The sequence below is a fragment of the Marmota monax genome, unplaced genomic scaffold (genome assembly GCF_021218885.2).
Source record: "Marmota monax isolate L192 unplaced genomic scaffold, Marmota_monax_Labrador192_F-V1.1 WCK01_AAM20220418_F8-fsc00038, whole genome shotgun sequence".
NCBI classification, from domain to species: domain Eukaryota; kingdom Metazoa; phylum Chordata; class Mammalia; order Rodentia; family Sciuridae; genus Marmota; species Marmota monax.
Genome location: NW_026692498.1, coordinates 9,730,249 through 9,748,238, shown reverse-complemented (window position 1 = coordinate 9,748,238; position 17,990 = coordinate 9,730,249). Strand labels below are relative to the sequence as shown.

The 17,990-nt window shown below is 37.3% G+C and overlaps 1 pseudogene; it reads right to left on the bottom strand.

Moving 5' to 3' along the window:
- Positions 1 to 3,826: 3,826 nt before the first annotated feature.
- LOC131423143 (T-complex protein 1 subunit delta-like) lies at positions 3,827 to 5,360 on the bottom strand (annotated as a pseudogene).
- Between the last annotated feature and the right edge of the window lie 12,630 nt (positions 5,361 to 17,990).

Here is a 17,990-nt window from a genome sequence, read left to right as displayed (position 1 = left end):
ATACTTTCTATGCCTCAAGGTAGTTCATTAGAAAAATAAACCTTTTGTAACTTTCTTCCTAATTTCTCCCAAGTAGATAAATTTGGAGACTCTTGTTCACAAAACCAAGGACAATATTCGCCTACAATCTTTAAGAATTGTAATAACTGAGCTTTCTTTATCTGTTTTCCTTTCTGATTAATTATACTGTCTAAAATAGTCAGATACATTTCCTTATCCATAGAAGTTGAATTTCCCATTTTAATTAATTTAACATCTCTTTCCTTCAATATCTCCAGGTACTTTTGTGACTCTAAATTGTCACCACTTCCTTTATCTTAATTTTTATCCTTATCTTTATAGCGCGCTCCCACTCAATCTAACTAATCTAGAATGCCCCCCTCGTGGGCGCCAATTCCACCATGTGGCCAGCGCAATGGTTTCATTAATGAGGTTCTTGGCATAAAAGTTAGCTAGAAGAGATCGAAATAAAACACACAGACTCAGTTACCTTTTTCTATTGCCAGGTCCGAGACGGCTCCCCTCTCTGGTTCCCTCCTCTAACCACCCAGCAGGGCAGCAAGGATTACTCAGGGCTAGCAGGAGAGAGAGAGAGAGTGAACACGCCAGGGAGTAGCCTTTTATTGGGGAACAAGAAATTCAGGGGATAATTCCATCCAGTGAAGGTTGGGGGGGGGCCGCACTCCAAGGTCAGGGTCAGTGATTGGGCCGCCGGGGTCAGTGGTCAGTCACACCCCCACACAGACGGGTTCTCTCATCAGGAAAGGGCCGGGAAAGTTCTGACACAGCCAGAACGCCTCAGACCCAAACTGGGAGTCACCCAGTCATGCGTGAGAATGGCTCCCCACAGTCCATCAATAGATGAATGGGTAAACAAGATGCAGTATAGTGGAATATTATTCAACTAGTAAAACAGAACAAAACAAAGGACCAACCCATACTACAACATGGATAATCATTCGGAGACATTGTTCTAAGTGAAAGAAGCCAGACACAAGAGATCACATAGTGTATGACTCAAATTGTATGGGTAGGTTAATTCATAGACACTGAAAACAGATTCATGGTTGACAGGATCTGGGGGAAAGGGAAGCAGTAAGTGATTGCTGAATTGTCACAGGGTCTCTTTTGTGGGTGGGGAAATGTTTCAGAACTAGATAGAGGAAAGGGGTGTACAACAATGTGAATGTACTTAATGTCACTGAATTGTACACTTTTTAATGGTCAATTTTTTTGTTATGTGACTCTCACCTTATTAAAAAAAATAAACAACAATAACAATAACAAAGATGGGAAGAGAGAGGGTAATGATCTAACCCAAGTAAAAGGAGAAAGGAGACCAACCCATCTGGAGCCTTCCCCTTGGAGGGAACCTGTCCCTGTGTGGCTGCTGCTCTGAGATCCCAACACCTCAGCCACCTCAGAGTTCTCTGTGGCTTTATTGGTGTTTATCTGCACCCATCCCTCTTACCCCTCTAGCATCTCTAGCTGGGCTCCAGCAGACGCCAATACCACATGCTCATTTCACATCTTGTCTAAAACTAGAAACCCGTTTTGATTTTCCTCTTTCTAAATTAATCAATTCATTTAAAAATATTTGTTCCCTTGAAATGGAACACGAAGAACCCTCTGCATGAGAAAGTCGAGCTGCTCGTGGAGATCCGAGGAGAGCTTGTGACCCAGTGGTTTCTCACTTGGCTCACGAGCCAGCACGATGAAGATGCTGCCTGGAATTTTAATCTGTTTACTCTTAATCATACATTGTTTAATTTATACGCACAATTGACTGCTGGTCAAGTACAGAAAGCATTGGGGAAATTGATGTTGAAATACATGTTAATAAGGAGCCTGATAATGATAATACTTTTGCAAGTTTATTTCAAGATGATTTAAACTAGATCTTTATTGAAATTATCTAAACAACATTCACACATAACACATATCCAGATGTCCCAAACAATTTGAAAACCAAGGCTAAGAGAGAAAAAATAGAAATGATTACATCCAATTTGCCTTTTCATTGGTTGGGAATTAATTCTATCCACACCTGCGATGGAGAGAAAACAGCATTTTAACACTGTCTTCATTCTTATACTTTAGGGACAAAAAGTTTGAACTATTAATATAAGTCTAGTGTTATATGTAGTGTTACCATGCAAAACATTTAGGCATATTTTTAAAAACACTAATTAGCTGAGTCCAGTGAAGGGCAGGTTCTGTCTAACCTTCTCCCATCCTGGAATGGGTGAGGAAGGGAAGGGGTGGAAACAGGAAGCCATCAGTGTTTCCTTCAAGGAGTAGAAAAAGGGAAGTCCCCTTCTCACTCTGAGAAAGAAAATTTCTCCTCATATTATCAATGTTTATAAATTTTCCTCCATTGGTAAAGAATGGAATTTTAAATTTGCATTTCTTTGATTAGTTTGAAGTTAAGCATCTGCTCATACTCATTGGCATTTGCATTGTATTTTTCTACTCAGTCTTTAAGTCCATTCTCAATTTAAAAAATTGAGATATCTGTATTTTCTTGTTGATTTATAGATACTCTTTTGATGTTATGTATTACTTTTATTTATTGTGTCTTCTATTTCTCTGACTTTTAAATTTGATCATCATTTATTTATTTTTCATCTAAGATTTGCTACACATATACATAATTTTTATTCGTAGAGGAAATTATAACCAACAGAGGTTATTCTGAGGGAAAGGAATTAGGAGGGTAGGGTCAGGGGGAATTTCATCTTTTACTTTGTATCTTTCTGTACTGTTAATTTCTAAAATAGCAGATAATATTTTGCTTTGATTTTTTTTATGCCAGTGGGTGTTTATCAGTATTCAGCATATTGGGCCACATCCTCTTCTAAATACTTCTTTGTTCAAAAAAAAAAAAAAAGAATTTGAGGCCCAAAGGAAAGTGTCAGGAATAGGCCTCACTGCTCCTGCTCCATGAGCTCACTCAGTGCTCACTATTTTGATAAAAACAGGTGCTGTTTGTAGAGACTGTGACTGTTTTGGCTAATTTCCTCATTAAGGAAAAAAAAAAACTTAAATTAATGGAACGGACAAATGCCTGTGTAGAGTGCAAAGTGAAGGAAAGTATTCAGGGCTAATCCACAAGAAAGCCAGAAGTAAAGGTGAACTTATTTTTTTAATTCTCATATAATTATTCAAAAAATGACATTTGCTGGTACATGGGTGGATCTGGAGACTATCATGCTAAGTGAAATAAACCAGTCCCCCCCCCCCAAACCAAAGGTCAAATGTTTTTTTCTGATCTGTAGAAGCTAATCTACAATGAGGGTTGGGAAGAGGACGAATAGAAATTCAGTGGATTAGACAAAGGGGAATGAAGAGAAGGGAGGGGGGACTAGGAAATGGAAAGACAGTGGGATGAATCTGACCCAACTTTCCTGTGTACATATATGAGTCCACCACAGTGAATCTCACCATTGTGTATACCCACAAGATTGGGGTCCTAATTAGAATAAGATGTATTCCATACTTGTATAATTATATCAAAATGGATTCTACTGTCATGTATAACTAAAAAAAAAAACCAATAAAAAAGAACTTTACATATAACAAAAAAAGTACCAGAAATAATACAATGTTGAGGGTGAATTAATCTGACATTTAAATATTAAATATTTAATGAAATTAAAATATTTTCATTAAGCAGGTTAGGTTCAAGCAAACGCCACCTGGAAAGCCAAGTCCAGACACTCATAGAGGAAATGATTTTCTGAACAACAGGGAAGACCAAGTGATCTTCCACTCCAGTTGCAGTATTGGTGGCCATAATGGTGGCAGTCAGCCAGTGTTATCCAGATTACTGAGTGTTGGCCACATTATCAATTTTCAGAGTTGCTGGGGTGGGAGCACTGACCGAAACCAACAGAAGCTGGACAACAATTTCCTCCAGAACATTGGAAATATCACCCTTTCAGGCAATATTGTCTCTGTTTTTTTCTCCTAGGGGATACTGGTCTTTTAGTTTTGTTACTGTAGAAATGGCATCAATGGGATGACCTCCACAGCATCTGCAAAAGTATGAATGAATGCAGTAGGACTCCATACCACTCAGTGGAAATCCACACCACCGGTGAAATTCCATACCAGTCAATTAATCATCAGGCCAATCTATTTCTGGAGAACCACCTCCAGTAATAAGAGCTCTCTTTTTCACCAAGGAAAGAGTAACACACAGGACATGGTGAACAGAGTGTGTGGTTTCTTTAATCTCCAGTTAGAACCACAAACAACTGTAACTGTTTTTCCAGGGCTTATCCAGCCTGTCATCTTGAGAAGTTTGCCAGAATCACTTAAATTGATCTCCTCAGCTAACTCAGCTGAACCCAGCATGGTAGCAGTGAATTGGTCACTATGAGCAACTAACTTGGTTCCAGTTATTTTACCAGTGAATTGTCTTCTCTTTCAATATCCTAATCACCACAATATTCATTTTGTTCAGAATATGGGTTGTAAGATCACTAAGAGCATGTCTTAGGATAGATTTCTGTGTGAGAAGGATATTATACCTTTAAAAAAATTTGCTTCACTAAATTAAAAATACAGGCTGCCTCTTCTTGCAGCCCTTGGTTCAGGCACAGTACAAACTACTGTTTGATTATTCATATCAGTTTTGGGAGCAGATAAGCAAAACTGAATAAATTTGATCTCAGCCTTTTCAGCTCTGGTTATGCCAGAATTTGCCACTGTTTAGATGAGAACCAGTCTTTCCACCAACTCACACTTGTCAATTGTCCCAACTATTTCAGTATCTCTATGATCTGCACCAGTAGCAGTGGCTGGGTCAGTCACTTTTATCACCACAGTGCACTCACTGGGGAAAGCAGACTTCAATACTGAGAGGCAATCTTTCAGTTCAATGAAGTGGTCGCTCCATTTAACAGTATCTCTGTGTCCCCCCACCTCCCATTCTACAGAAAGAGACATGTCAGTCAAGATCTCCCTGCCCCATTTCAATACTCCTTTCCAAAGTCTTCTGGAATGACTTGGAAATGATGATTGGATGAACTTCTTTTTGAAGAATTTTGGCACAGGAGTCTAAGAGAGAGACAGCGTGATGACCACGGATGTGGTAGCATCTCCTGCTTCTGCATCTTGAGCCTTAGATAACTCCACCAGCATTTTGGCTTCTGGATGTATTTGTATTTGTTTCAATATGGCAGCACCATCATTTGTAATGGCCACATCACTTTTCCATTTTGGATTGTTTTATTCATTCCTTTTGGTCTGAGGCTTGTTCGAGCAACATCAACAACCACTTTGGTGGTAGAAATGTTACTGGACTGGCTTATGTGGTTCTGAGAGGCATCTTTCCTGCAGTTGCCAGCAGCCATAGAGAATGCCAAATTCTCTGGCATAGCAAACTTGGCTAAGTTATGTGGGAGGGATGGACGGACACAATTCCAGCTAGCCATGGAGTAAAATTATGCATTCACTTTGATTATTATTTCTTTCCAAAAATAGGCATTTAAAATTGTCAACAGTTTTAAAAACTGTTAAAATTATTTATTTTATTAAAAAATTTCCCTCAACTTTATTGAGGTATTATTGACATTTAAAAAATTGTATGTATTTGAGGTATACAACTTAAAGAATTGATACCTGTATACATTGTGAAGTATTCACCACAGTTAAGCTAATTAATATATCCATCATCTCACATAATTATTGTGAGAATATTTACTATCTACCATCTTAGCAAGTTTCAAGTATACAATATAGTATTGTTAACTATAGTCACATTTTTATACCTTCTCAATAATTTGTTTATCTCACATAATTGAAACTTTGTACATCTTGACCAACATCTCCCCATATCCCCCTGCCCCAGGACCTGGTTACTGCTATTCTAACCTGTTTCTAATGAATTTGACATTTTTAGGTTCCTTGAATAAGTGAAATCATGCAGTATTTTATTCCTTTATTTCACTTTATAATGTCAGACATCATTTTAAAAAGCAGTTTGTCTGTTTTAGAACTCCTGAAGTCTACTAAACTAAATGTATGAAGTAAAAATTGATAATGATATTAATAACATATTTCACTCCCAGACGATTTTTTACTTTATTTCTTGTAAAAAATGCATTTCTTGAACAGTGTGTAAGCTGTAAAATGAAAATGTTTAAAAAATTGTGAGTACATAAAATGTGACATATATTCTGTTGAAGAATAAGGCAAGAATCTGTCTCAAGACCACTCGCTCACTATTCTCTCTAACAGAAACCCCTCCCTTTTCCTGGGAGGGAAATTCAAATTTTATTTATTTAATTTCATATATTTTAGGTGTACAAAATGACTTTTGATATACATATGCATAATAAAATGATTACTACCATTAAGCAAATTAAACGATCCATCATCTTTCTACTTATTATTATTATTATTTTTTGTGGTAAGAACACTTAAAATCTAATGTACTCTCCTAGTGAAGTTTCAGTATGTAAAACATTATTTAGCTATAGTTTTCAAGCTGTACTTTAGGTCTCTTTTGAGTTATTCATTCTACATAATTGCAATTTTGTACCCTTTGACATACTCCCTGTTTTCTCCTCCTCTTTGGTCCTGACTATCACTGTCCTACTTTCTATTTCTATGTTATTTTATACAATGTTTTTCTTTCTGTGTCTGACTTACTCCACTTAGCAAAATGGCATCTAGGTACATCCATGTTGTTTCAAATGGCACTGTCTCTGTCTTTCCAAAGGACTAATTATATTTTACATATACACATAAGCATGTATGTATATATATATCAATATTTCATTATCATATATATATATATATATATATATATATATATATATATATACACATTAACATGTATGTCTATATATATGTATCAGTATTTCATTATCCCATATCACTTCATCCCTTCCTCCATTCATTGTTGGACACTAAGTTTAGATATGTATCTTGGCTATTGGGAGTACTACTTCCATGAATGTGGGAGTGTAGATATCTCTACAAGCTGCGGATTTCATTTCCTTTATGTATGTACCCAGCAGAGGGATTCCTGAATCATATTGTAGTTCTACTTTTATATTGTTGAGGAACCTCAATACTCTTTTCCCTAATGGCTGTATCAATTTATCTTCCCACTAACAGAGTCTAAGGGTTAGTTCCTTTTGTTCCACACTCTCACCAACACTTGCTATCACCTGTCTTTTCCCTAGTAGCCATCCTAACAGGTGTGAGGTGATATCTCAATGTGCTTTTGATTTCCATTTCCCTGAATATAAGTGATGTTGAGAATTTTTCATATACCAGTTGGCCATCTGTACATCTTCTTTGGAAAAATGTCTATTTAATTCCTTTGTTCATTTAAAAATGAAGTTATTTACTTATTTTTGCTATAGAGTTGTATGAGTTCTTTATATATTGGATATTAATCCCCTTTCAGATAGTTATATAATTACAAATATTTTCTGTGGACAGCTGCTCTGAATGATTCGTGTCTTCCGTCTTGGAGAGGAGAGGCTGGTAGTGACTTGGACATTGCCCATTCTGGGCAGTTTGAGGAGCCGTCTTCAGACATAGGCGCTGCCCTACAGCCCTTGGTTGGAATTACACTCACAAGTCCCTTGTAACCCCGCCCCTTCTTACCTTTTTTTGGATGGAACTTTCAAAGAAGGTGGGTCCTCCCAATAAAAGTCCACTTACCAATATGCTCCTTGTATGTGTGTGCGTGCGCGCGCATGCGCTCTCCCGGCCCAGGCTCTCGTGACTATCCCTGGGTCTCCCATTTGGGGAGCTTGAGGCCGAGATAGGAGCGGCAGACCTGAAGCTTGTTTAAAGGTAAAGTATGTGTCTGTGTTTTATTTGGTGTCCCTGGAAATTCACAAGAGCGACCTTAAGTTCAGCTGCCCTCCTGGGCTGGGAGTGCCAATTTTCTTTTATTCTATAGGTTGCATTTCATTTTGTTGATTGTTTCCTTTGCTGTTTTTAAAAAAATTTTTTTTAGATGTTGATGGACCTTTATTTTATTCATTCATTTATATGTGGTGCTGAGAATGGAACCCAGTGCCTCACACAGGCTAGGCCAGCCCCTCCTTTGCTGTGTTTTGTTTCCTTTTAGTTTGATGCAGTCCTACTAGTTTCACTTGTAGGTGCACTTGTAGAAAAAAATAGCCTATTATATATGCTTGGGTTTACTTCTGGGGTCTCTATTTTGTTTCACTGGTAAATATGACCCTCCCTCCCTCCCTCCCTCCCTTCCTCCCTTCCTTTTTTCTTTCTTACCAGGGATTGAACCCAGGGGTGCTAAATCACTAAGCCACATCCCCAGCCATTTTTTATATTTTATTTAGATACAGGGTCTAGTTGAGTTGTTAAGGGCCTCACTCATCTGCTGAGGCTGGCTTTGAACTCACGATTCTTCTGCCTCAGCTTCCTGAGTTGCTGCGAGTACAGGTGTGTGCCATCATGCCTGGCATAAATCTGACTCTTTCTATGCCAGGGCCATCCTGTTTGAATGCCTATAGTTTTGTCATATAATTTGAAATAAGAAATATGACCATTATTTTTTCCTTGAGATGATTTTTGCTATTTAGGGATATTTTGTAGTTCAAGTTTTAGAGTTGTTTTTTACCTATTTCTGAGAAAAATGCCATTGAAATATCATTGAATCTTTTTTTGTTTTTTTGGGTAGTATGGACATTTTAACTATTCTTTCAGTCTGTGATCATGGGATACCTTCCCATTTCTTTGTGTCTTTTTCATTTACTTTCATCAATGTTTTATAGCTTTCAAGGTACTGATTTTCACTTTCTTTTAGCTAGGGATTTTATTTATTTATTTATTTGAAGCCAGATTTAAAGTTAGGTAGTCAGTGTAGTTAGATAAATCGGGTCTAATATTGTTACCGCTGTTGACTGGTGACGAGTTCTTGCTTCCCCAATGTTGAAGAATAACACCAAAGAAGCACGCCGAGGCAAGGTCAGAGTAGAAATTAGAAGTTTATTAAAGGACAGCAGAAAAGACTTCTCCCGGAGGAAGAAGGGGACCCAAGAGGTGGAATCCGTGGAAGGGATGTTGTCTCCCCTTTTTATAGTTCTTTCAGTGATGGAATGTAGGTGGGAAGGACCGAGGGGTGGGACACAGGTGGGCCAAAGAAGTAATCTGGTCAGGAAGGACTTCTGAGTCAGCACCTTTTTGCTGGGGGCTGTTCATTAACATTTCTTTGAGGTGGACTTTGGCCTAGGGCCTTTTCGGACTTCATTAACATTCCTTGAGTTGTCCTGAGTTTCCCAGAATTATTGCCAGCATGGCCTCCATTTTAGATTTCACTCAGTATTAGACCCGATTTACCTAACTACACTGACTACCTAACTTTAAATCTGGCTTCAATATCGAGTGAAATCTAAAATGGAGACCATGCGGAGAATGACTCAGGGAAAACACAGGACAACTCATGGAAGTCCCGAAAAGGCCCTAGGCCAAAGTCCACCTCAAAGAAATGTTAATGAACAGCCCCCAGCAAAAAGGTGCTGACTCAGAAGTCCTTCCTGACCAGATTACTTCTTTGGCCCACCTGTGTCCCACCCCTCGGTCCTTCCCACCTACATTCCATCACTGAAAGAACTATAAAAAGGGGAGACAACATCCCTTCCACGGATTCCACCTCTTGGGTCCCCTTCTTCCTCCGGGAGAAGTCTTTTCTGCTGTCCTTTAATAAACTTCTAATTTCTACTCTGACCTTGCCTCGGCGTGCTTCTTTGGTGTTATTCTTCAACATTGGGGAAGCAAGAACTCGTCACCGGTCAACAGCGGTAACTTATTTATTTATTTATTTATCTATTTATTTTTGGTGGTGCTGGGGATTAGAACTCAGGGCCTTGTGTATAGGAGGCAAGCACTCTACCAACTGAGCTATATCTCCTGCCCTAGCTAGAGATTTTAAACAGGTGGTGGTCTTTATTGTGTTGGGGAATTTTCTTCTGTACCTATGAAGAGTTATTTACATTTTATTAACACATATTATATGTGTATATTAATGAGATTCACTGTGATATTTCCTTATGTGTATACAGGGTGCATTGGAGTTTCTTTTTCTTTTTTCTTTTTTTTTTAACCATGAACAGATGTTTAGTTTTATCAAATATTTTTTTCTATATACTTTGAGAAGATCATGGAGTTTTTCTTTCATTCTGCTAATGTGATATATCACTTTGACTTATTTGTATAAATTAAACCAAAATTGCATCCCAAGGATACATTCTCTTGGTCATGATATATAGTCTTTTTGATGTATCATTGAATTCAGTTTGCTAATATTTTATTGAGATTTTTACATCTATGTTCATTAGGGATAGTAGTCTGTAATTTTCTTGTAGGGTCCTTATGTGGTTTTGCTATGAGGGTGATGCTAAAGTGTTTGGAATTATTCTTCTACTTCTGTGTTTTGGATGAGTTTTAGAAGGATAGAAATTAGTTCTCCTTTGATGTTTGGTAGAATATACCAACAAAACTATCTGGTCTTGGGCTTTTCCTTTTTGGGAGATTTTTTATGACAACTTAAATATTCTTGTTAGTTGTTGGTATGTTTTGGCTATTTCTTCTTGATTTAGTCTTGGCAGGTTATGTGTTTCAAAGAAATTGTTAATTTCCTCAGCCTAACCAATTTGTTTGTATGTAAGTGTTCATAATAGTTCTTTAAGATATGTTTTATTTCTCTGGCATCCATTATTGTATCTCTCCTTTTACTTTTGATTTTTATTTATTTGAGTTTTGTCTTTTTTTTAATCTAGCTGAGGACTTGTCCATTTTTCTTATTTTTTTCCCCCAAAACTCAATTCTTTTTAAAATAGTTTTTGTACTCTCCACTTGATTTATTTCTGCTTTGATCTTTATTATTTCTTTTCTTTAGCTAACTTTTTTTTTACTTTGAATTTTCTTTCCTGCTTTTTGTGGTATATAGTTGGGTTGTTTATTTGAGGTCTTTTTTCTCTGGCAGAGAAAAAAGAATTGCTTTTACAGCACCTCATCAATTTTGGGAAGTTGTTTCATTTTCAGATTAAAAAAAAATTCCTTTTGACTCTGTTGTTCAAGAGTTTAAATGCCTAGTCCCTCCCCCCAGAGCAGGGTGATTTAAGAGCCAAATCCATCAGGAGGTACTATAAAAGTTGGGGCAACATATGTGTGATATGCGTGGTCAAAACCCTTCACTCCTCAGGGAGAAATAGCTCTCTCTGTAGGCTCTACAGGATATTTGCTTCTTCCTGGCTTCAGCAGATTATGATACTTGGAATTTCTTGATTTTGTAGACTCACCTTTCCAATCTCTGCCTCCATAATCATGTGACATTCTTCTCATGTCTGTATCTAAATATGAGGTCTAGTGTGCTGGGAGCCATTAGCCAAGTAGGTATGACAATTTCCTTGCCAGTGTACCCCATGTTGCAGTGACATTGAATGTAGGTGACCTTGTTCAAGGACCAAGGCGGATTAGGGCATTCCGGTTCAGGTTCCAGGTTTAAGGTTTAAGGTTATTCCTGCTGGGAATAGGGCGAATCCTGCTGCCTGAGTTCCCCTTGAGTTCTCACGGGATTCAGACAGTATATTTTGGGAGACAGAAGCCCAGTGGAGGTGAATTTGGGCAGAGAACGTGGATTTCCCCAGAACGTGATTGTAGACGGCTGGTGTGAGTTCGGGAATAAAGAGTTGCTGTTTGAATCTACAAGCTGTGTGGTGGCTCGTGATTGTGTGCCCCGCCAGACTGCGGCATTTGTGCCCAGCCAGACTGCGGCACTAGTGAAATGGGCACTTTGTTATGTAATCTTATATAAATTATTTCTTTCATGAATTGTGGCTCCTGTCTCTCTTTATAGACTCATTTCACTTGTCCTTGAGCAACCCCTACACTGAAAATACTGAACTTCTCTCAGTTCTTCACATGTATCTGGCTCACCCTCATCCCAGAACGTGCAACAGTCTATTCTCCCCATATGAATTTCACTTGGGTTTCTCCTTATACCTCAAACTCCCTTGATTTCATTAAGTGGTACACATCTCCTTTAGATGAAAAATAACTTAATCTAGGAGAGATTTCCATGACCTGTGTGTTAGTTCACTTTTCAACTAACATGACATGTTAGTCAACTGTGACAAAATACCTGAGATAACTTAAAGGCTTATTTTGGCTCATGGTTTCAGAGGTTTCAGTCCAGGGTCATCTGGCTCTGTAGTTTCTGGGCCTGTGATGAGCCATGAACATCATGGCTGTACACTTCTGCCAACTGGGGAATTATTTTAGGATGTACATGTAAAATTTCAAGCCATCAGTAGAGAAATATTTAAAATCATGAGGATACCAGATTGAGAAAAAAGTTTGACCTCTAGTTGTTAAACATATTGTAGTTTCACAATTACTTTGTGTTCTTTTTCTATATACACCATTGTATACTTTTTAGTTTACCTAAAATAGTCTTTACTCACTGTTTCACCCAACTTTTCTTTTTTTTATGAAGTCACTTTCATCCTTCAATGCCTGACTCAAAGTTTACTTTTATAGTAGAGCCTTTTGTGAACTTTGTCATCTACACAGGCAACATTAAATTTTTTTTCTAGTACCTATCGGATATGGTGATTTATCCATATATAATCCTCATGACTATTATTTATCTTTCAGTGGTTATAGCATTTGTAAGGACAATGAACTTGTTCTTCATGTTACTCTGTCTCTGAATAGTTCAGGATGTTCTTTGAATGAAAAACTGGGGAATGAAATTATCACATCACTTTAGTTATTCTCTTACCATGACCTTACTTGGCATGACTCTTCTTCTTGTTTTCTAATTTATTGGAACTCAAAATCATTGAGTTAGTAGTGGTTATATTGGCACTGAAGCAGAACCTCTGTTACTAATTGAGTCAGTTTTTTCATTAGTCTCTGCTCCACATCCATCCATCAGTTTTGATTTGTGATCCTGGTGCTGGAAATAAGCAAAGCAAGTTTCTGTTTTGCTGGTTGGGTCCTGGTAGGCATCACCAGAAAGGAGCTCAGAGGGTTTCCTGACTGCTTTCTGTGGGGTTCCTTCCTGTCTGTTGCTCTTTGGTGACTGTTACCCTAGTGGGGCCTCTTCACACAGTGGCTGTAGTTCTTCTAGCAGTAACCGACTCATGTTTGTATATTTTCCCAACATGTACAGAGTCAGCCTCATCACTCATTGTCCTCTCTTCTTCAGAGAAACTAGCATGAGGTGTTAGAAATGCTTCTCCTCAGAGATCAGGTCCATGGTGACGTTCTTCCATGCTCAGAAGAACCAGCACCATGTACAAGTGCCCAACTTCAGTAATCCCAGATATTTCTTTTAAATTCTCAGCCCTTGGGGTGGTGGAAACTTCTCTAAGTTGTTTTCTTTTTCTCTTCCTTTAACTTTCAGATTATTTATAACCTTTAATCTTAGAATTCTTCATGATTTTTCTCTGATTAACCAAGAGAAATAATTTGTCATAGGAAACTAATGAAAAAACCAGAGATTTACACTGAACATTGTGCTTTGCTTTATTTTGACTCAATGGTTTCCATGAACTTTAGAAAACAGAATAAAGTGTAACCAAGCAACTGGTTTTGGCTTGTTATTCTCTCAAGTGGAAAATCCCATGTCTTCCACACTTGTATCTTTCTTTTTTCTTAAAATTTAGGTTTTATTTATTGTATATATTTAAGGTGTACTACACAATGTTTTGATGCACATAGTGAAATGATTGCTACAACCAAGCAAAGTAGCATATCCATTACCTTCCATGGCTACTTCTTTCTTTCTTTCCTGGGATAAATTCCACTGGCTCATGGTGAAGAACCCTGCAACATGCTATTGGATTCAGTTTGCCAGCATTTTGTTGAGAATTATTGCACTGATATTCATCAAGGATGTTGACCTGTAACCTTCTTTCTTCTTGTATTCTTGTCTGGCTTTGGTGTAGGTAATGCTGACTTTGTAAAATGAGCTTAGGTCATTCTCTCTTCATAAGTTTTTGGAAAAGTTTGAGATGTTTTGGTATTAGTTCTTTAAATGTTTGTTGAATTTAACAGTAAAGGCTTAAGGTCCCGGACTTATTTTTGATGAGATATCTATAAATGTTTTCACTTCAATCTCCTTATTCATTATTGACCTATTCAGACCTCCCATTCTTTCATGATTCAGTCTTGGTAGGTTGTATGTGTCTAGGGATTTATTAATTTCTTTTAGGTTATTCAGTTGGTTGGCATACCATAATGGTCTCTTATGCTTCCTTTTGTTTCTCTATTATCAGTTGTAATGTCTCCTCCTTCATATCTGATTTTATTTGAATCTCCTCTCTTTTTATTTGTTTTTAGTCTAGGTAAGAGTTGTCAATTTTGTTTGTCTTTTCAAGAACCAATTCAAAATCATCAATCCTTTATATTGTTTTTCTAGTTTCTATTTTATTTATTTGTATTCTGAACTTGTTTATTACTCTTTTTATGAACTCTGCTTAGGTTATTCTCCATTTTTGAATCCTTTATGTAGAAAGCTAGGATGCTTGTGTGAGAAATTTTCTTTCTCTTCATTAGGCATTTATTGCTAAAAAATTTCCCTTAAGAATATCTTTTTTTCTACATCCCATAAGTTTTGGTATTTTGTGTTTCCATTTTATTTCTCTTAAGATTTTAAAACGTTTCTGGTTTAATTCCTTCTTTGACCTGGTTCTTCAGGAGCAAGTTGATTAATTTTTCTTAGGGCCTGCCTCTGCCATCTTGATGTCACTGAACTCCTAACTCAGATATAAAATCAACATATAAAAATCAAGAGTTTTTCTCTACACCAACTAGAAATCCACTAAAGAATAAGTAAAGCAATATCATTCACAATCATCTCATAAAGAGTAAAAAGTACAACAAAATGTAAAGTAAATTATAATAAATCAAACCCTAGGAACAGCTCTAACCAAGGATATGAAAGACCTCTACAATGAGAATTATAGAATTGAGGAAAGAAATTGAAAAAGATACTAGAGTTGGAAACATCTCTCTCTCCTATTCTTGGACAGGCAGAATTGATATTGTTAAAATGGTCATATTACCAAAAGTAATCTACATATTCAATGTGATTCCCATCAAGATACCAATGACATTCTTCACAGAACTAGAAAAAACAGTTCTAAAGTTCTTATGGAAGAATAAAAGACCTAGAATATCCAATGTAATTCTAAGGGGTGGGGTGGGAGCAATGTTGGAGGTACCCCAATTCCTGACTCCCTATTATACTCTAGAGCTATAGTAAGAAAACCTGCATGGTATTAGCACAAAAACAGACATGTAGAATGCAATAGACTAGATGACACAGAGACAAACCCACAATGATAGTTATTTGATCCTTGATGAAGGTGCCTAAAGCATAGTTTGGAGAAAAGACAGCCTTTTAAACAGATGGGTCTGGAAAAACTGAATAGCCGTATATAGAAGAATGAAACTTGATTTCCATTTCTCACTGTGCACAAAGGTCAACTCCAAGTGGACCAATGACTTTAGAATTAGACTAGAAACTCTGCAACTGATAAAAGAAAACAAAGGGTCAAAGGTCCAACATATAGGTATAGGCATCAACTTCCTCTAAGTACTCCTAAAGCTCAGGAAATAAACCTCAGAAGCAATAAATGGGACAGCATAAAATTTAAAAGCTTCTGCAGAACAAAGGAAACAAAAGTGTGAATGAAAGGTGGAAAAATCTTTTCCAGTCACTTTTTTGACAGAGGATTAATATCCAGAATATAAAAATAACTAAAAAAAGGCTACCAGAAAACCATATAACACATCAATAAATGGGCAATCTAAACAGACATTTTGCAAAAGAAGAAATATAAATAAATGGTCAACAAATAAATGAAAAAATTTTCAACATCTTTAGCAATCAGAGAAACACAAATCAAAAGTACACTGAAAATTTATCTCACTCCAATTAGAATAGCAATCATTAAGATTAAAAGAAACAATACTGGTGAGGATGCAGAGAAAAAGAGAAAATTATGCATTGTTGATGGAATTTTAAATTAGTACATGCATTATGAAAGTCAATATGGAGTTTCCTCAAAAGATTAGAACTGGAACCACTGAATGCCCCAATTCTAGTCTAATTCTAAAGTCATATTTATCCAGAACTAAGGTTAGCATATTATAGTGATACTTGAATACTCATGTTTAGCAGCACAATTCACAGAAGCCAAGTATCGTAGCTTGGGATTGGGGCACAGTCCACTCCAACACTGAAACAATGCCTACCTATGATTATCATTTCAGACAAAGGTGGGCCTTTAAAATTAGTTTCAGTAGATGTCGACTTACTGAGCTAACTACTCTTGGACATGCTAGTCAAGGCCAAAAATTCTTTCAGGAAGCACAGAGAGCAGTAAATGTGAAATGTAGAAACAAAGGTCTCAGAGATGTCCAGCTGGAGAAAATACCACTTAAGCATCAACGTCTGCCCATTGCTAACAAACAAACAAACACAATTATTTCAGTAATAGTCTAGTTGTTCTTCCTGCTGCCTCTCTTGCTCTTTATTCTTCGTAAAGCAGTCAGAGTAATGCTTAAAACATTAAATCGTAAACATTGCCGCAGAAATCTTTTGGCATTCCAGTCTGACCAGGCCTTCGTATTTGTGCATCTGGACTCTACATTCATTTGTCTCACCATCTCCTCTTCCCCGGTCCTTTGTTCACACTTTCCTCCTCTGCCTGTGTCATGAAGCTGGTCCTTTCCTTGGAGAATGTCCATCTGCTGTTCCCTTTGCCCCTTGAACCCTTGATCATCTCCCATTCCACAACATCCTCACCATCATCTTTCATGTCTTGGTTCAAATGCCTCTTCTTCAGAAATTTCCCTGACCAATCTATCTAAAGCAGGTTCCCTCTCTGACCCAGGCCACTCTTAGTCCCCTTACCCCATGTGTTTCCTTTAGAAGTAGAGGATATGATAGTTATCACTATCAGACTTTTTAAAAATCTTTGTTTACCTACTCCTTGACTCACTTTCCAACTAAAATGTAAGCTACAGGAGAGCAGAAGGCCTGTCTTATTCCTCTATGAAATTATTGCCCTGAATTCCCAGGGCAGTAATTTCATGGAGGCTTTCCTCACATGTAGACACATCTATCAGATTATCCTTCATACTGCTCAGTAATCACTGGTCTTAACCATTTGTTTTTCTAGGCCATGTGCTCACTGAAAAAAGAATAATCTGATTATTCAAATTTGTAATCCAAACACAAGTTTGCCTTCATTAACATTTGTTATATGAATTAAGAAAGACACATAAGAAGAAAGAAGAGGGAGGGAGAGGAAGAGAGAGAGAGGGTGGGGGGAGGGAAAGAGAAAGAGAAAGAAACTAGGGCTCTCCTAATCTAGGCACATGGGACAAGAAACATAAAGTTTAGGAAGGAAAGGACATGTTAGTTCTTTCATGGTTGAACAGACCCAATAGATGTTGACTATTGAAAGAGTGACCTGAGTATCCTGAAAATTCCTGACAGAATTCCTGTAACTCAGAATGAAAGCTAGGGTGTCATATATTCCAAGTACAGTGGCTTCCTATGCTGTGTATGAGGTTGACCTAGATGGTATATTTTGGACCTAAACTGTACACACACACACACACACACCCACCCAAACACCCCACACGCAGACTGGGTTTTGAACCCAGAACCCAGGGGCACTCTACCACTGAGCTAAATCCCCCATTTTTTTTTTTTCACGGTATCTTCATTCATTATTTTATTTTATTTATTTATTTTTTTTTAAATTTTTTATTGTTGGCTGTTCAAAACATTACATAGTTCTTGATATATCATATTTCACAATTTGATTCAAGTGGGTTATGAGCTCCCATTTTTACCCCATATACAGATTGCAGAATCACATCAGTTACACATCCATTGATTTACATATTGCCATACTAGTGTCTGTTGTATTCTGCTGCCTTTCCTATCCTCTACTATCCCCCCTCCCCTC